The sequence below is a fragment of the Stenella coeruleoalba genome (assembly GCF_951394435.1).
Source record: "Stenella coeruleoalba genome assembly, chromosome: 7".
Taxonomy (NCBI): domain Eukaryota; kingdom Metazoa; phylum Chordata; class Mammalia; order Artiodactyla; family Delphinidae; genus Stenella; species Stenella coeruleoalba.
The window spans coordinates 62,733,945-62,750,927 of NC_137153.1; the positions used below are offsets into that span (position 1 = coordinate 62,733,945).

Sequence of the window (16,983 nt, forward strand, 5' to 3'; positions counted from 1 at the left end):
TAAATTCGAGAATTGGTTTGCTCTTGAAAACTGCCAGCACAGTATTAGCACCTTATTTTTGATACGTGCAACTTTAAGGAGTACTAAGCTGAAAAGCTATTCTGGGAAGATTGGACATAACCTTCATAAGACATTATTCAATAAAAAACTCTGATCCTAATTTTCAATTTATATGTGCTTAAAAGAGTCAACAACGCACCGAGGACTACCAGTGTTCAATACTCCACCAGTGAGAAAAAAGCATTTTGGTATGAGAGAATCAATGAGAAACAAGTTCAAACAACTACACCATTTGCTAACAAGAACAACCTATCTTTCTGGCCTCCCCTTACACCATCCCTGGCTTGTTCACTGTTGTCTAGTTACACTGGCTTCTCAGGCCTTTTGTGTTAATCATCTCCTCTGCCTGAAATACTCCTTCCTGTACTTGCCATATGACTAGCTCTTTGCCATCTGAGGGAGGATCTGACATAATAAATATCAAATATCAACTCATCTGATAAAGCATTTTTCCATTACATTAAAGATGCTACATACTCCCCGGCACTCTCTATCATATCCTTCTTCTTCAACATATTATTTCCATTATTACAAAGTCTATAAATATAGGTTTATTATTTTTAATATTTATTTGTTTGAATATATCTATATTTTTATATCATAAGCTTAATGAAGACAAAAACCCTTTTTGCCTTATTCACCAATCTATCTCCTACACATAAAACATTTTCTGAGGCAAATGATGGGAATCCTGAAAGTAATTGTTCATTGATAGGCTAAACCATTCATCAGTTTCTACTCCTCTATAATGTGAATAGTAGGAATACAGGCCTGTTTAATTGTGCTTCTTAGGATGGAATAAGTCCTTCATGAATAAAAAAGCTAATTTTAAAGATGATATTCTCATGCTGAATTCAATAACAAATAGAGATAAATTCCAAGAGGGAGATGCAATCAGTTTGTACAGAAGAGAGCAAACTATGTGGACTTTGGTAAAACTGTGTGATTGAAACAAAACCTTGGCTTTGGTACTTATCTTTTAAAAGCTAGCAAAAGGATGTGGACAAGCAGACACGAGCTGTCGAAAGCCATTTTAGGCAGGAGGGAAGAGCAAAGATAAAGAGGTGAGCAGGAGCTTTATGTCTAGGGCTCGAATTAAAGTATTTTTCTAAGAGAAACAGAATTTGTGCTGGGCAGTGACTGGACAAATTTGGGTAAGTAGGGCATAACAAATCATCTCAATATTGAAAGCCAGGCAGAAGAGTCCAGAATTGATATAATCATTACAAATCTCCCTTTCCATAACACTAATGCCACTCCATGTAAATCTCTATCTTGAACTCTGTTCTGCCATGTTTGCAACTATATGACACTCAATATTAAGGACTGTACCTTTATTAACCATTGTACCCCAACACCTAGAACAGTTGCTAACATCTAGTAACCACCGAAAATATTTGAAAAAATAATAAGCCATGAGAAACCTCTGAATGCTTTTGAATATTAAAATAACAGGGTAATAGTTGTATTTTAGAAGCAAGAAATTCAAAGAGGAAATGGAGGAGGCTCGTGCCAGAGATTTGGGATTGGTAGATTGTGGATCTGGATATCAGTGTTGGCAAATAAGAGTAGGGTAAAAGGAAAGTTATGAAAAATTCCTGTAAATAAAGACCCCTCGTATCGTATCAACTGCTTGGGGATTATATATCTATATATACCTGAGTGAAACATGATCCCAATATTGTGCTCTGGGAACTAAAAAAAAAATTAAAGGGAACTTCATCATGTTATGACTCTAGATGGGTGCACAGTCCATCCACAGATTAAGATTCAAACCTTGGCTCTGTTAAGAGATAGGTGTATTTCAGGATCATCTGTGGAAGGTGGTAAAATTATGGATGGATTATCTCATCATCCACTTGTGATTCTCTTGGTCCACATTGTATTATCCCAGATGTGGAACCAAAAATATTTTACTGGATTTCAACCAAAATAAAGCACTAATCTATATTTTATATCAAATTTCATTGCGGGTTTCAAAAGACCACATAGCATTTATGTTGTAGCAGTTAAAAGATTAAGAATTGAAAATCAGATATTCTTGGCATTTTCTTCATAAATTCCAGGCTCTTGCACATTCTCCACTGCTCCTCACCCCTCCCCTTTTCTCTTTTTCCCTTATCTCCTCTCATTTTCTATTCACAAGAAACTAAATGAAAAAGTTTTCCAGTTTATTACACAGAACAGTTTATCTTCATTCCTATCTCTTCCACATAATCAACTTGACAACTAGTTTAGACAGTCTAAATATGCATGTTTTGATGGTTTGGCAGACATAGAGATGTACCACTCAGATTCCCCCTCAAGGAAGGGTTAGCTTTCCCATTATAATGAGTACGGTTAGCCAACAGAGTTTAGTTTTTAGCACCTTCAGGGTCCCTCAGGATTCAAGCTGAGATCTCATCCTCTTAGGAAGCCAAGAAGTTAGCTAGATGATTGATGATGGACCCTGTGCTTGGGGGTAAGTAATTATTACCCATGATGAGATGGGATGGGTGCATGGTAGAAGTGAATACAGTATCATGATCTAGGCCTTTGAAAAGTATCAGTGGAAGAAGGAGTGCAAATATAAGGAGAACAGAATTGTATGGCTAGTGCACTGAAGCAGACTAGTGATGAAAAGCAGAGAGCTGTTAACGATCATTTTAAAACTTGGAGCCAGAGAGTCTCTTTGGCAGCTCACAAATAAACCCTCTTGTCTTGCTCTGAGCAAACAGATAAAGATAACATTAAGCCCAGGGTTTGAAAAACAGGGTGCTAAAATTTGAAGATCATTGAGTGCTCAACCATAACAGATCTGTTATACAAAAGTTGGGGCACTAGTTGGGAAACGCTGGGACTCTGACCCAGGATTGGGACATCTGAGAGGATGCCCTGGAAGATTTTGACTCCTAGACTTCTCTTAACCTTCTGAGCCTTCATAAGTGGCTCACCTTGTCACATTAAAATGTAGCACTCCTCCAGTATCAGAAAATAATAACAAGGGGTTTACCCCACAAAACAACAGTTGCCAACTCAGAACTCAAGAGAGCCACCTCCTCTCCTGGCCTCCAGAGCTATAATCAAAATTAAGTCACAGCATCATTCATCCAGGTGTTGATATGCCTGAATTGTCATGACAAATGGTAGAATATGGAATGAAAAGACTCAGGGAAGTATTATGTGAAGCTGTTTCAGATATAGAAACTATTATCTGAAGGGACCACTGGGTCCCCATAGCAAAAGATGCTGCACTGGTAGCAAAGATACACTGAATTGTTTTCTCCAGGCCTTTCCCAGAGACCTTTGGCCATTTACTTGAGCCATTACCTGTTGGTTATTTACTATACACTGGAAAAAGGGGTTTACACAGACATTTTGAGGATAGTTGGGCACAGAGGTTAAGTTGACACTAATACCTACAGAGCTGAAGTAGCCCATGGCTCCTCTGATAAAGTGGGGTCACATGGGTTCAGGTAATCAATTCCTGACTAAAGTCCAACTTAAAAAGGCCCACTGAGACCACAGACCCACCCACTTGTAATCACCCTGACATCTGACTGTGTATTTGGCATTGACATATTTGGCCATTGGAATAACTGTTGAATTTGTGTCTTTCACCTGCGGAGATAAGGGCAATAATAGTGGGGATGTCTGTGAAGTCTCAGAAACTACCACTACCCCTCCAGCTAGGACAGTAAAACAAACAAAGAAAATATGTATCACATACCAGAGAGAACAGAGATAAGTACCACACTGAAGAATTTAAAGGGTACAGAAATAGTGGTCTTTATCATATCTCCCACTACTTCACCAGTCTGCCCCTTGCAGACACCAGATGGATCCTGAATCCCAGCAAATGCCTATAGCCCAGGGTGGACTTAATTAAGCAGCATTTTCAATGGCAGCCGCTAGGCCAAATATGGTATCTTTGGTGAAGTACATTAATAGATCTCAGGTATATGGTATGCATCCACTGACTTAGTAAATATCTTCTTTGCTATTCAGTTAATACAGAGAATCAGGAACAGTCCTCATTCCCATGGATTAAATAAGAGTATTCATTTATAGTTTGCCCTAGAACTATGTTAACTCTATCATAATATAGGAAAAAAAAAAAGAGCTAGACTGTTTGGACATCCTGCAGAATATCACATCGATCCATTACATTGAGGGAATTCTTTAATTAGGAAGGATAAGCAAGAAGTGGCTCCTACCCTGAAAGCCTCGGTAGGATACACATAGTCTAGAGGCTAGAAGATAAACTCTACAATGATTCAAGGCCCTGTAACTATAGTAAAGTTTTTAAGAGTCGAATTGTTAGAGACATTCCAGGACATCCCTTCCAAAGTAAAAGATAAATTGCTGTATCTTGCATACCCACCTAGAAAGAAGGAAACTGAACTCCTACTAGGTCTCCTGTGTTTTCTGGAGAAAACATATTTCATCTATGAATAGAGCTCTGACCACATATCGGAAGATGAGGATGCCACACCATTTTTTGTTTTTTTACATCTGTTTTATTTTTTCTTCCAGTTTTATTGAGGTATAATTGACAAATAGAAATGATATATGTTTAAGATGTAGACCGTGGTGAAGGCTGCCAGCTTTGAGTAGGGCACAGATCTGCATCAGTTCCAGTCTGCAGTGCGATCAGCTGCACTGTGACCCAGTTGATTCAATAGATTATATGGAATTGAAGTTTGGATGTTGTAAAAGATGCAGTATGGCGTGTATGACAAGCCCCCGTGGATCACGAGGCTCTGGAGCAAGAGTATGCTATCTGCAATAAAAAATTGGAAGCCATAAAAAAAAAAAAAAAAAAGCTCCTGGAGTGCTATTGAGCACTGGCAGAGAAACGGTCTTGATTATCTCTAACTGTCCATCATGAACTTGGTACTGTCAAGTGCACCAAATCGTAAGGTTCAGTGGAACCAGAAGAAATAATTTTTAAAATAGAAGGGGTGTATTGGGGAGCAGTCAGGAGCAGGGTCAGAGAGCACAAGGAATCTGCATGAGAAAGGAGCCCAGGCCCCTTATCCTCCTACTACAGTTGCATTAGTTTCCCTCTTCCAACTCATACCTATGACCATTGGAAGAATCATGTCCAAACAGCTCCAAAAGAAGTCAAATTTCCAAGCTTGTTTTACATATGAGCTACATTATATGGAAACCAGCTGAAAAGGAATGGTGGCTTTGTTAGAGCCTGACTCCTGGTTAAGCTTGAAAGACAGTCAGAATACATAAGTACTTGGATATTTACTTTGCATGGAAGGAGAATTAACTTGTGGTCATAATATAAATAGACTGATGGGCAGTGACAAATTACTGGGTCAGCTGGTCAGAGATCTGGGAGGAAAAGGATTGGAATATTGGCCACAAGGAGGTCTGGGATAAAGGCATATGGATGGATATATGAGAATGGTAACTAGTGAATGCCTACCAGAAAAGATGCACTAGAGTAAAGGCAGTAAACTTCCAGATGGAAGCAATGTTCATCCAGTTGATGTCAGCTGATGCAGAACTATCAGCTGCTACCATAGTATTATCATAATGGGTAAATGAAAAACAACGCTATTATAGCAAAGACACAGCTATGCATGTGCCCAAAAGCATGGATTCCTACCTACCTAGGCTTGTCCAAATACTGTTACCACTACCTCCAAATCTCCAAAATTCCTACAGCAAAGACCAATACGGCATTTTTCCTGGAACAGACTAAATTCCGAGTTGACTATATTGGGTCCTTCTATCAGGTAAGGCTGTGTGGTTTGTTTTCACAGGAATAGATACCTAGTCTGAGTTGAAGGTTCCTTTTCTTGCTATTGGGTCTCAGCCAGTACTGCTATCCAGGTGCTTACAGAATGCCTGGTCCTCAGGCATGTAATCCCCAGACAGCTTCTGACCACAGAATTCACTGGGTGTAATACATAATGCATCACCCAGCTGCTGCTGCCCTGATAGTGTTAGAATGGCCTGCTGAAGGAAAATCTAAAGCACCAGCTTTGAGGTGCCATCCTCCAGCATGCTTTATGTGCATTGAATCAGAGACATTTATATGGGTGGAGGCCAGTTATGCTGTTAAACATCCTATAAAGGACAGGAAAAACTCTAAAACAAAGAATTATTCAGCCCCAAATGTCAACAATGCCAAGATTGAGAAACCTATACTACAGATACAAAGGTGATACAAGGTCCCAGGACACAAGAACTTTGTTGCATAGGCTAACAGGTATTGGTAAAATCAGGTCAGGGTAAAAAATTCAGAATCATGTTATTCTATTTCATGTTCCTTCCCTTGTGGTTGAACTGCTTTGACACTATTCATTTCAACTTGAACTTAAAATATAGTAATTTGGGAGAAGCCTCCAATATTCCAGGAGATAACATCAGAGTTTCCTCTACCATTTCAGAATGAATAAAATCTCTCATGCTAACTCACTAGTGCAAGTTCAAAAGAAAAAGAAAAGGAGGTTTTTTAAATGGGAAACTTACAGAATGAGAGAACTTTCCCTTACTGAATAAACTTGAAAATCACTGTCTGACATTCAGTTTCACAACTACAAACAATGAAACTCTCCTCTGACAAATTTTAAGATAAGTTATATAGGATTATGAAGGCAAGGATAGACAGATTAAAGAAAATTTTTCTCATAAGACATATATTCTCTTCTAAATGTTGTATGTGTTGTCAATACCAATTTGCACCTGCGTTTGCTAGGGAAAAACACCTAATTGGGAAAACACAGGAACAAATAATCAAAAATCTCTTTACAAATATCAAAATCCTACTATTGAATGTATATGATTTGCTTCCATAATATTTTCCTGTTTTCTTAATTATTATTAAGTAATTAATAAGTACATAGTAAGAAATGCATCTGGTAAAAAATTTGATAAGTGATTTTGCAGATATTTAAAATGTATCCAAAACTTCCAACCATAATATCTTTTTTTAACATCTTTATTAGACTATAATTGCTTTACAATGGTGTGTTAGTTTCTGCTTTATAACAAAGTGAATCAGCTATACATATACATATGTCCCCATATCTCTTCCCTCTTGCGTCTCCCTCCCTCCCACCCTCCCTTTCCCACCGCTGTAGGTGGTCACAAAGCACCTAGCTAATCTCCCTGTGCTATGTGGCTGCTTCCCACTAGCTATCGTATCGTCTTATTCTATACAAATATATCGTATATACTACACCAAAATGTGCTGTATATGTAATTTAGAGTGTAGTCTCGCCTAATCTTAGCTGAAGTGTATGAAGTAATAAAGTTTAACATTACAAAGATTGTGTCTAAATGTACAGCCAGTATAGTTATTTTGCCTGAATTTTCTAGTAACTATAATTGAGTAGTCAATTCATTCCTCCTGCCAAGAGTTTTTATCATTTTTTTGACTGAATTAAAAGAAATTAACGGTCACTTCAAGGAAGAGGTCTTAAATCTAGCTCAGAGTAGAAGAGGAAATGAGATTTCTATTTTAAAAGATTTACAGTAAAATAAACAATGAGGCACACAAAACAGGAGGGTTACTGAAGGGACAAGAACACATCAATAATGATAGTCAATGAGGTTAAGTTATAAAAGTCTTTTTTCTAACGTCTAATTTAATGAAGAAAGTACTAATAATAAATACAAGTAATTAGGACTCTTATTGGCCTTGCCATTAAATAGTTTGTTTTTAAATATAAAAAGCAAACCTAAAAAAATGTAAACAAAGATTAGCATTCCTTCATGCTACACATCAAAGATGTAAAAATAATTGCATAGTTATAGTGTATAAATTCCAGTGAATATTATTTCTTAAATGCCATAGAGGAACTGAGAGGCATTAACAATATTCATTACAATTGCATATTTTCATAAGAGAAGAAAAACAGCATCCTTGAAAATGACCATTTTGTAATTCTTTTTCTTGTCAGTTTTTATAATTACAGAAACAAATTGCTTTTGAGTGAAGATTAGAAAGTTAAAAGTTTTTTATTTTTTAAAAAATTATACAGAGCAAAATAAATATCAACACATAAAAATAAGAGTTTAAAAGCTACAGATGCATTCCAAATTAAAAATTTAGTAGGGGTTGAATGGAAGAATTTGTGCTTAAGTTCAAAATAAATCTTTCCCACTGTGTAGTAGGTAAAGCATTGAATTTGAAGACTGAATTCAATTTCCACCTATGGAATTTACTGTGACATCAGGGTTTTTTGTTTTTTTAATTTAATTAATTAATTTATTTATTTATTTTGGCTGTGTTGGGTCTTCGTTGCTGTGCGCAGGCTTTTTCTAGTTGCGGCGAACAAGGGGTACTCTTTGTTGCAGTGTGCTGGCTTCTCACTGCCGTGACTTCTCTTGCTGTGGAGCATGGGCTCTAGGCATGCAGGCTTCAATAGTTGTGACACATGGGCTCAGTAGTTGTGACTCTAGAGCGCAGGCTCAGTTGTTGTGGCGCATGGGCTTAGTTGCTTCACTGCATGTGGGATCTTCCCGGACGAGGGATCGAACCATGTCCCCTGCATAGGCAGGTGGATTCTTAACCACTGCACCACCAGGGAAGTCCATAATGTCAGTTTTTGCCATGTAGAAAACAACCTCAGAATCTCTTTGTCCTACAAGAACTTTTTTTTTTAATAACTCACAGATCTTTGATTTCTTAAGATTTAACGAATCCTAGCTAGGTTTCAAGGATTCAACTGGGCTGGGCTCCAGACTGAAGGTGGGTTCATATCCTCCTACATGTCTCCTTCTGAGACAAGCAGCACCCTGGCAGCACTATCTTCAAGACCTGAAAGAAGCCCAAGAGGCAAGTGGAAACCTGGATGCATCTTGACTCCTCAGCTGGAAAATAATATATTGTGACTTACACATGCATGCCACTGGCTAAAGCAAGTCATATGGTAAAGCCCAATATCAATGGGGTAGGCAAGTATATTTTGACCTCAAAGAGACACTACACTAAAAAATAACAGGCTGGAGGTTGTCCATGTGTGATCCTGCTATACAGGGAAGTAAAGAATTGGGAGCAATAATTCAGTTTACCGCATACGTATGTGATCTTTGTTTTCTCTGTAAATCCTGCCCTAGAACTTATTTCTTCATAGAACTGATGATTCATTTCATAAGCAAACACCCATTGAACACAAATACTTATTGTAAATGCCAAGAACTCTGCTAAGTGCTCAACACACAAAAATGTATGAAACACTGCCAAATTTGTTAGTTGAATGAGACATATTTGATTAGGTAGGGCAGGCTATGCTAAGCTCAGGTAATAAATAGGCCCCCAAATGTTGGTAGAATCATACAATAAAATTTTACTTCTAAGATACACAGGGTATGTTTTAGGTTGGAGATTTTCTTAGTGACTGTCTCTCAAGCAGTAATCAACTGAACCAGGCTACCAGCCTCTTATGCCACCATCTCTTAGGTGGCCTTCCTGGTTGTAACAAAAGCAAAGGACAAAGTGAAAGTGTGTGCAAGAAGTTTCACATCCAGGCCTGGGAATTGCACACATCACTTGTTCCCACACTGACTGAAGAAGCTGGTCACATGGCCATTATCTAGTCAGAAGGCCCAAACTAACTACAAGTGTTTGGAAAACATAGTACCCAGAAAGAACTGTTGGAGTTACTGAACATCTAGGCATTCTATGACATAATCCTCTTTTTTATTCACCAAATGTGTCACTTTTCTTTCTACACTTAGAACATACTTTCTTTCTCCCTAAAAGGGACAATACAGAGACCCACCCAGTTATTGTACCCAGTTCAAAGTCCATGATTGTTAAATCATACACAATCATATCCCTGGGGTCTTGATGACCTATATGATCTCCTACAAATCTCAGTGGTCATGTGCCTTGACCACAAAGTTACCTGACAGCAGACCATGTACTCACACATAATGTGTAGAGACCAGATAATCAGAGTAAATACTCCCATTTGAAAAAGCAAATAAAAGAAGAACTTGTAGGCATCAGTCTCTGGCAATTCTAAACACCATTGAGCTGATTGCGTTCAATCCCTCAACCCTAGAAGAGCCAGGAGTTCTTTGATTTTTTATTATTTCTGAAGCTGCTCTATGAGAGGAATTGTGTTATCCATAGTTTTCCCTGGCCCCTGGCTCCACACTCTGGAGGTTCTTCCTAGTTCATTGTTTATGTATTATATATAAAATAGTTTGGGGGGAAATTACTCTTGCAGACCTGTAGAGCTTTTGAAATGTGTCTATTGCTCATGCAGATTGAAGTCTTAAGAGTTGTTTTAAATCTTAAAAAGTCTTAACTTTTTTATGGTCCTAGTTTTCTTCAAAACTTAGTAGGCTTCAGATCCCCTTGCTTATTGTCTGTTCCACACTTAAAATTCTTTAATAGACATAGTTCTCAAATCCACTTATTTTTTTTTTACTTTCTCACTCCCATGTCTGTGTCATTCAATTTAATGGTGCCTATCTGGAACCTTTCAGACTTGAATGGGAAGGCTATAACTTAATCTGATATTTTCCTTGGGTCACTTTATTCAAATGAAAATTTTTTCTTGGGTTTTGCTGAAAATTTTATTTCTTAATATCTTCCTGTTTGGGATTTAGAAGTAGTTGGCTTTTCTACAAATGCGAAGTCTCCAAACTCTATAGTTTTTCTATTCAGTTTTGCTCATAATCTTTTCAATTCTTCCTTAAGCTCATTATTTCTTATAATTCCTTATCTATTTAAATCAATAATAAACAACAAACTGTACTGAACTCGTGATTTTCAACTTCTTTCTGTACACCCACAAACTTCATAGGCCCATGGTCTGCTTTCACAGTTATCCCTGGTAATCAAGTATTTTGCCACCGTGTGACACAATTCATCAGCTTTCTAGCTTCCAATTTCAGTTTCTTCTTTGTACACTCTCTGATTTCTAAGCCTACAAATGTCCTTTTTTTGTAACTTCATAGCAACAATTCATATTACCCATATCCTTATTAGTTAGTGAAGTCTAGGCTATGATGCATTAACAAGTAAATCATACAACTTAATGGCGTAACGCAACAAAATTTTTTCTCCTTCATTCAAATTCCATTTGGTGTCAGAGATTCTCTTGGAGGCTTTATTCTAAAAATGAATGAAAAACTAGGCTATTTCTACATATAATGTCACTACTTTCAATATAACTGTCCTAATCATCATTGAAGTAGAAGAGATTGTGGAGGCTCACAGAGCAAGCCTTATGCCTAAGCATAGGACACTCTTCTAGGCACAGGACACCCTTCTACCCACATTGCATTAGACAGAACCCAGTTATATGGCCCTACATAACAAAATAACTCTAGGTGAAGATGAGAATTGTAGTCTTTTTATAGATGCAGAAAGATGAAATGAGTTTGTTGAGCATCTTGCCAGTTTTGCCCCCCCACATACACCCCTTCAAAACCCTGATACAGTGTGATTTGAGGCTAACACGAGGATCAAAAAATGATCAATATATAGTGTAAAACAATGCACACATTCAAACAATTGTATATGGCTTTTTATGACTTCATATTGATTGATAATTTGAGACATATTAGCAAATACCCAATAAATCCAGTTTTTACACAAATTAGGTGGATCACTTATATAGCCTATACAACTCTGTTATTTGAATTTTGAAACATCTTAATGAGGTTAGAAATAGTCATATTTAATATAAAGTATATGATTCATGTGTCATTCTAATGGGCATTAGTAGTCTCCAAATCAGAACTATAAGAACAATTGACCAAATCCTCCTTTAATCTAAATTTAAGTAAGTATAATCTCCTATGGCTATTATTTCTGAGATAGTAGAAGAAGTTAAAATCAAGAAGAAAAATAAAATGTTCTAGCCATAAGTTTGATGTAACTATATTGTATTTTGGTTGAATATTCATTATTCACTATTTATTGTAAACAGTAATATGCTAGGTCAAATGATAATTTATCCAATCACTCTATACATGTAAACAAAACACTACAATTAGAGTGACAAGTGAAAATAAACTCGTTTCACAGTATTCATGGGAATGACCAGGAATCAGAAGTTCTTCAGGTACTATATTCAAAAGTGTAGATTTATTTATTCCTTTATTTTTCCATTTATTTGAAAACATTGAATGAATTCCCATGAATGCTAAGCACTGTTCCAGGCACAAGTTTATATTGGGACATTTCCAACAGAATACCGGAGAAGAAAAAAATGAGAGAAGAGGGGCAGGATAAATTTCCTGGCTCATATATATATGTGTGTGTGTGCGTGTGTGTGTGTGTGTGCTTGTGTGTGTGTATATATATATATATTTTTTTTTACTTTTGTATTTATTCTGATAGAAGATATCCTTCATGAGTGTAAGGTAAAATCACTGGACCAGTAATCAGAACATTCTTCCATATCTTGACCCTATTATTTACTAGCCCTACAACCTTGGGCAAGCCACGTAATCTCTCATAATTATTGGTCAGTGACTGTTTTTGGATAATAGAGAAAATAATAACTACTCTTTCTATATCACAGAGTGGTTCTGAAGATCAAATGAAACAATGTATGTAAAAGTAGTTTGAAAGTGGGACTTCCCTGGTGGTGCAGTGGTTAAGAATCTGCCTGCCAATGCAGGGGACACAAGTTCAAGCCCTGGTGCAGGAAGACCTCACATACTGCGGAGCAACTAAGCCCGTGTGCCACAACTACTGAGCCTGCACTCTAGAGCCCGCGTGCCACAACTACTGAAGCCTGCACACAACAAGAGAAGCCCATGCTCCAAAACAAGAGAAGCCACCGCAATGAGAAGCCTGCACACCATAACGAAGAGTAGCCCCCACTCGCTGTAACTAGAGAAAGTCTGCGCGCAGCAAGGAAGACCAATGCAACCAAAAATAAATAAATAATTAATTTTTAAGAAATAATTTGAAACTAAATTGCTATACAACTTTAAGGTATTATTATTGTTTCTAAAATCGTTTTAATAGATTATGTTTCAGGTTAGGCTATTTCCTCTATTATTATCTTTTTTTTTTTTAAATACTTGCACTATAGGCCATAATATACCCATTATTCCTAACCTTTTCTCTTTTCATTCTCTCTATTTCTCCTGGCACATTACTCCAATAAAGCTATCTTTTCCAACATGTAAAATGCATTCATAATCCTGACTAAAGGAAGACCGGCAGTATAATAAAAATGTATTAAAAATGTATATCTAAAGATCAGGATGAAAGATATGAGTGATTTGTAGTACAACCTGCCATCAAAAGTACTGAATGCTGGGGAATGTATGACATGTGCAAGAATCAATATTAAAACCATACTTAGTACAGTTTAAGAGGGCAATAGTGACATTCAGCATTGCATTTTACATTTTGCTAATGGATTAGAAAGGCAACTGTCATTTTGAGCTCCTTAGCAACAAAATCCACTGTATTCTGTAAAGTAAATAGAAGAATGTCATAGTATTAACATGCTTCTCAAGTTAGATTGAAATACATGGGATATGACTGTCAGTGTTTTTCTTCCTGTGTTTCATATATCTTTGTTAATTCGTTTTGATAAGAGAGATCTGTTCAATTTAAGTTTGATTGTAAAAATCAATAATGATGGTAATCATGGGGTCTCTTTGAGTTTTATCATAATTGACCAAGAGGTAATAGACAATTGTTGAATGCAACTTATGTTGGCATGATTGACTTCAGAGCTATCCAGCATTTGAACTTTTTCATGTTAACATAACACAACATGAGTGATATATGGAAGTGATAAAAATAAGAAAAGCACCTGATAAAAATGAGTATTTCCTTATTGACCCTAAATTCACCTAATCTCTTCTTAAAGTTTTTAAAATTATTTTTGTTTGTATGGGTTTAGTGGAAAACAAGTGTTGAAGAATATATCTGAAAGTGATCATCCTAGTTATATCTAATAAAATGGTTATGGTTGGTTATTTCTATTTTTGCTCATCTTTTAAAATATATTATTCCTGTTATTACAAGTGCTATATGTAACAAATACATGTGAAATAAATATATATCATTCTATCTTATTCTATATTTATTGATTTTCATCTATCTGGTAAAGATGTTCAATTACCAATATTCTATAGATAAAATGAAAATTACTCTTATTGCACTTAATAGATGTTTCTGCATTTATATCATATTTTACAAAATCATGATACTGTTTTCTGATTACCTTTAATGGTCATCTATCTCTCCAAAACCTATAAAATGCCATGAAAATTGGTGAACTCAATAAATCCACCGTGAGTAGGAAGCTGACATTCAAAGTACTTTTCCTGTTCATACTGGCCACTGTTGTCATACTTGAAAGACAGTATAGTATGAAGAGAGGCGAAAGGCCCAAGAGAAAATTGTATAACTGTACTTTTATTAACAGTTAAATGACAGGTACCGTGGTAGCAGCCTTATTTAAAACAATCATACTAAATCTAACACACAGTCTCCTGGGTGTGGGAGAAGAGACTGCTAAAAATCTGAGATAAAATGAAGTGAAAGTATAGAATGCTTTAACTAAACACACACACACAGACACACACACACACACGCACAGATACAGAGTGAATTATCTACATATTGATGATTTTTCTTTCTTGCCTTATTCTGCTTTATTCCTTTTAGATTCCATTGATACCAGATCCTACCTCTCCTCTTCTTGGTCTGCACGGAGAAACATAAGTATTTACAATACTGAGCGTGTTCCCTGTCCTTCAGCAGCCTAAGTCTTTTGTATGAACCTAATAATGGCCACATTTCTACCTCCCTCACTTTCTTTTCACTGGTGTTCTTATGAAACCTGAAAGCAATCCAGTGAGTTAGCAAGCAAAGACTGCAGACATCATTCCCTTTTGTCCTGCACCTGGAATTGACAGGATAATTTTCAGGAATGACTTAGCTATTCAGCTGTAAAGGCGTAGAGCCCCAGGTGAAAGCCTCCTTTGCAACCAGAGGTCTGCGTTGACCTTGAACCAATTATTCAACATCCCAAAGCCTGAGGTGGAAACTGAAGACAGGAATAAAAATCCTGTGGGATTACTAACAAGATTAAAGATAATGTTTATAAAGTCTTTCACTTCGTGCCGGGCACACAGGGGGGGTTCAGTGAAAATGGCTACTATTATTAAAAAGAAATATTCTGTCCTGGAGACCCAAGTTTGATGATAATACTTAAAAAACTTCTTAACATATTTTTAGGCTTCGGAAAAGTAAAGACGTCATCACATGTTCGAGTGCCTCTAGAGCAAGAAACGCTTTGCAGAGCAGAATAAGAGGCTGTCCTTGACCGTCTGCTTCCTGAAATACTTGCTTCTTGCTATTGATTTCACAAGCATGACACAAGCCCCTGGAAAGAAGAGAGTAGGTAACAATGGTTTAAAAATAAAATGTAAGATTGCTTTTGAAATTTTTGTTTGTTTGGGTGCTAGCTTATAAAATATGTCAGGGATGGTATGAAATTTGTAATATGTTTTCAAACATCTCCAAGAGAGATGGGATAATAGTAGTAAGTGGTATATCTGTCCACCTGTAAATTGAAAGAGTGAAGATCCACCCTGTTATCAAACTAATAAATGTAGTGTTCTCTATGCCAGGCATTGTTCTAAGGTCTTCATATAAATTATTGTATTTCATTTTGATGATTCCCTGAATTTTGTTCTTCCCATATTTTCAGCATTGGGTGCTGAGGATTGTAGAAGATAATTATGGAAGGATATAGTCCAATTCATTTCACCTCTTTCTGTATTTATCACCTTTGTCAGTGGTCTCTCCAACATCAGAACCTGGAATTCCTAAAGTTATTTTGGCACCAACCCTCTCTTAACTCTTTTAACAACAAGTCTTTAATCCTACAGATATCACTGTAGATATCTTAATATAATTGCCATTCTTTTAGTCTTTGTTTTTTTCACTATGGTCTATCATAAAAGCTGTCAAACTGAATCCCCATCACAGATCTCTCTGCCTTCAGCCCTTTTCTCCACGTGGCTGTTACAATTACCTCCATAGAGAAATACGGTCCTGTCACTCCTCAGATTTAAAGCCTCTGCTCACTGCTTAGCAAGCTTCTGTGGCTCTTTACAACCAGCATTTTCCCATGCCTTGAACCTCACTGCCAGCCACTCCCCACACTACCACCTTACCCCAAGCTTTAGTGCATCCATCACATATAAGCACACTCTGTATGTTTGCTCTAATTATCCCCTAAATACAATACCAGGTCATGTCACTTCTATTTATTTGGACTACCCTCAAAACTACTTGTGGGGGCTTCCCTGGTGGCGCAGTGTTTGGGAGTCCGCCTGCCGATGCAGGGGACACGGGTTCGTGCCCCGGTCCGGGAGAATCCCACGTGCCGCGGAGCGGCTGGGCCCGTGAGCCATGGCCGCTGAGCCTGCGCGTCCGGAGCCTGTGCTCCGCAACGGGAGAGGCCACAACAGTGAGAGGCCCACATACTGCAAAAAAAATAAAAAATTTAAAAAAAAAAAGTTTAAAAAAAAAAAAGAACTACTTGTGGGCTTTCCCTGACTCAACCCCATTTTAGGTTGGATTCCTAGAGACTCTATGATGGCTTTCTTTCGGTAGGAGGCAATACTGCATGAAGGAGATGGAGGAAGCAGTACTGGTCAGGGGAGAGGCTGAAATGTGATAAAGTGGAAAAGAACCCTTAGCCAATCCAACTGGGTGACCTAGAGCCAGGGAGGATAGTTCAAGATTTCTGTACTTAAAGAAAGGAGAGCAGATCATAGCACAGCATTGAATAAGCGTTTTCCCTGAGGAAGCATAACCTTGGGCATAGTGGATCTCTTTCACTGAGGATAATTCCTGGAGAAGGATAGATAGAGACCTGTTAGCAGCCCCGTTGTAGGCACAATGAGGATCTCAGACCTGCAGGAATTTCTAGGTGGCCCATCACAGCATCCACTGCACCCCCATAGGAC

The 16,983-nt window shown here is 37.4% G+C and overlaps 1 long non-coding RNA gene across 1 annotated transcript in view; it reads left to right on the forward strand.

Annotated features, from left to right (window-relative positions):
• Window positions 1-15,682, forward strand: part of LOC307189509 — a 296,552-nt gene extending 280,870 nt beyond the window's left edge. The window contains exon 4 of the long non-coding RNA XR_013829201.1: window positions 15,242-15,682. This is a non-coding gene — a long non-coding RNA (uncharacterized lncRNA). The remainder of the gene's footprint in view (window positions 1-15,241) is intronic.
• The last annotated feature ends 1,301 nt before the right edge of the window (window positions 15,683-16,983 follow it).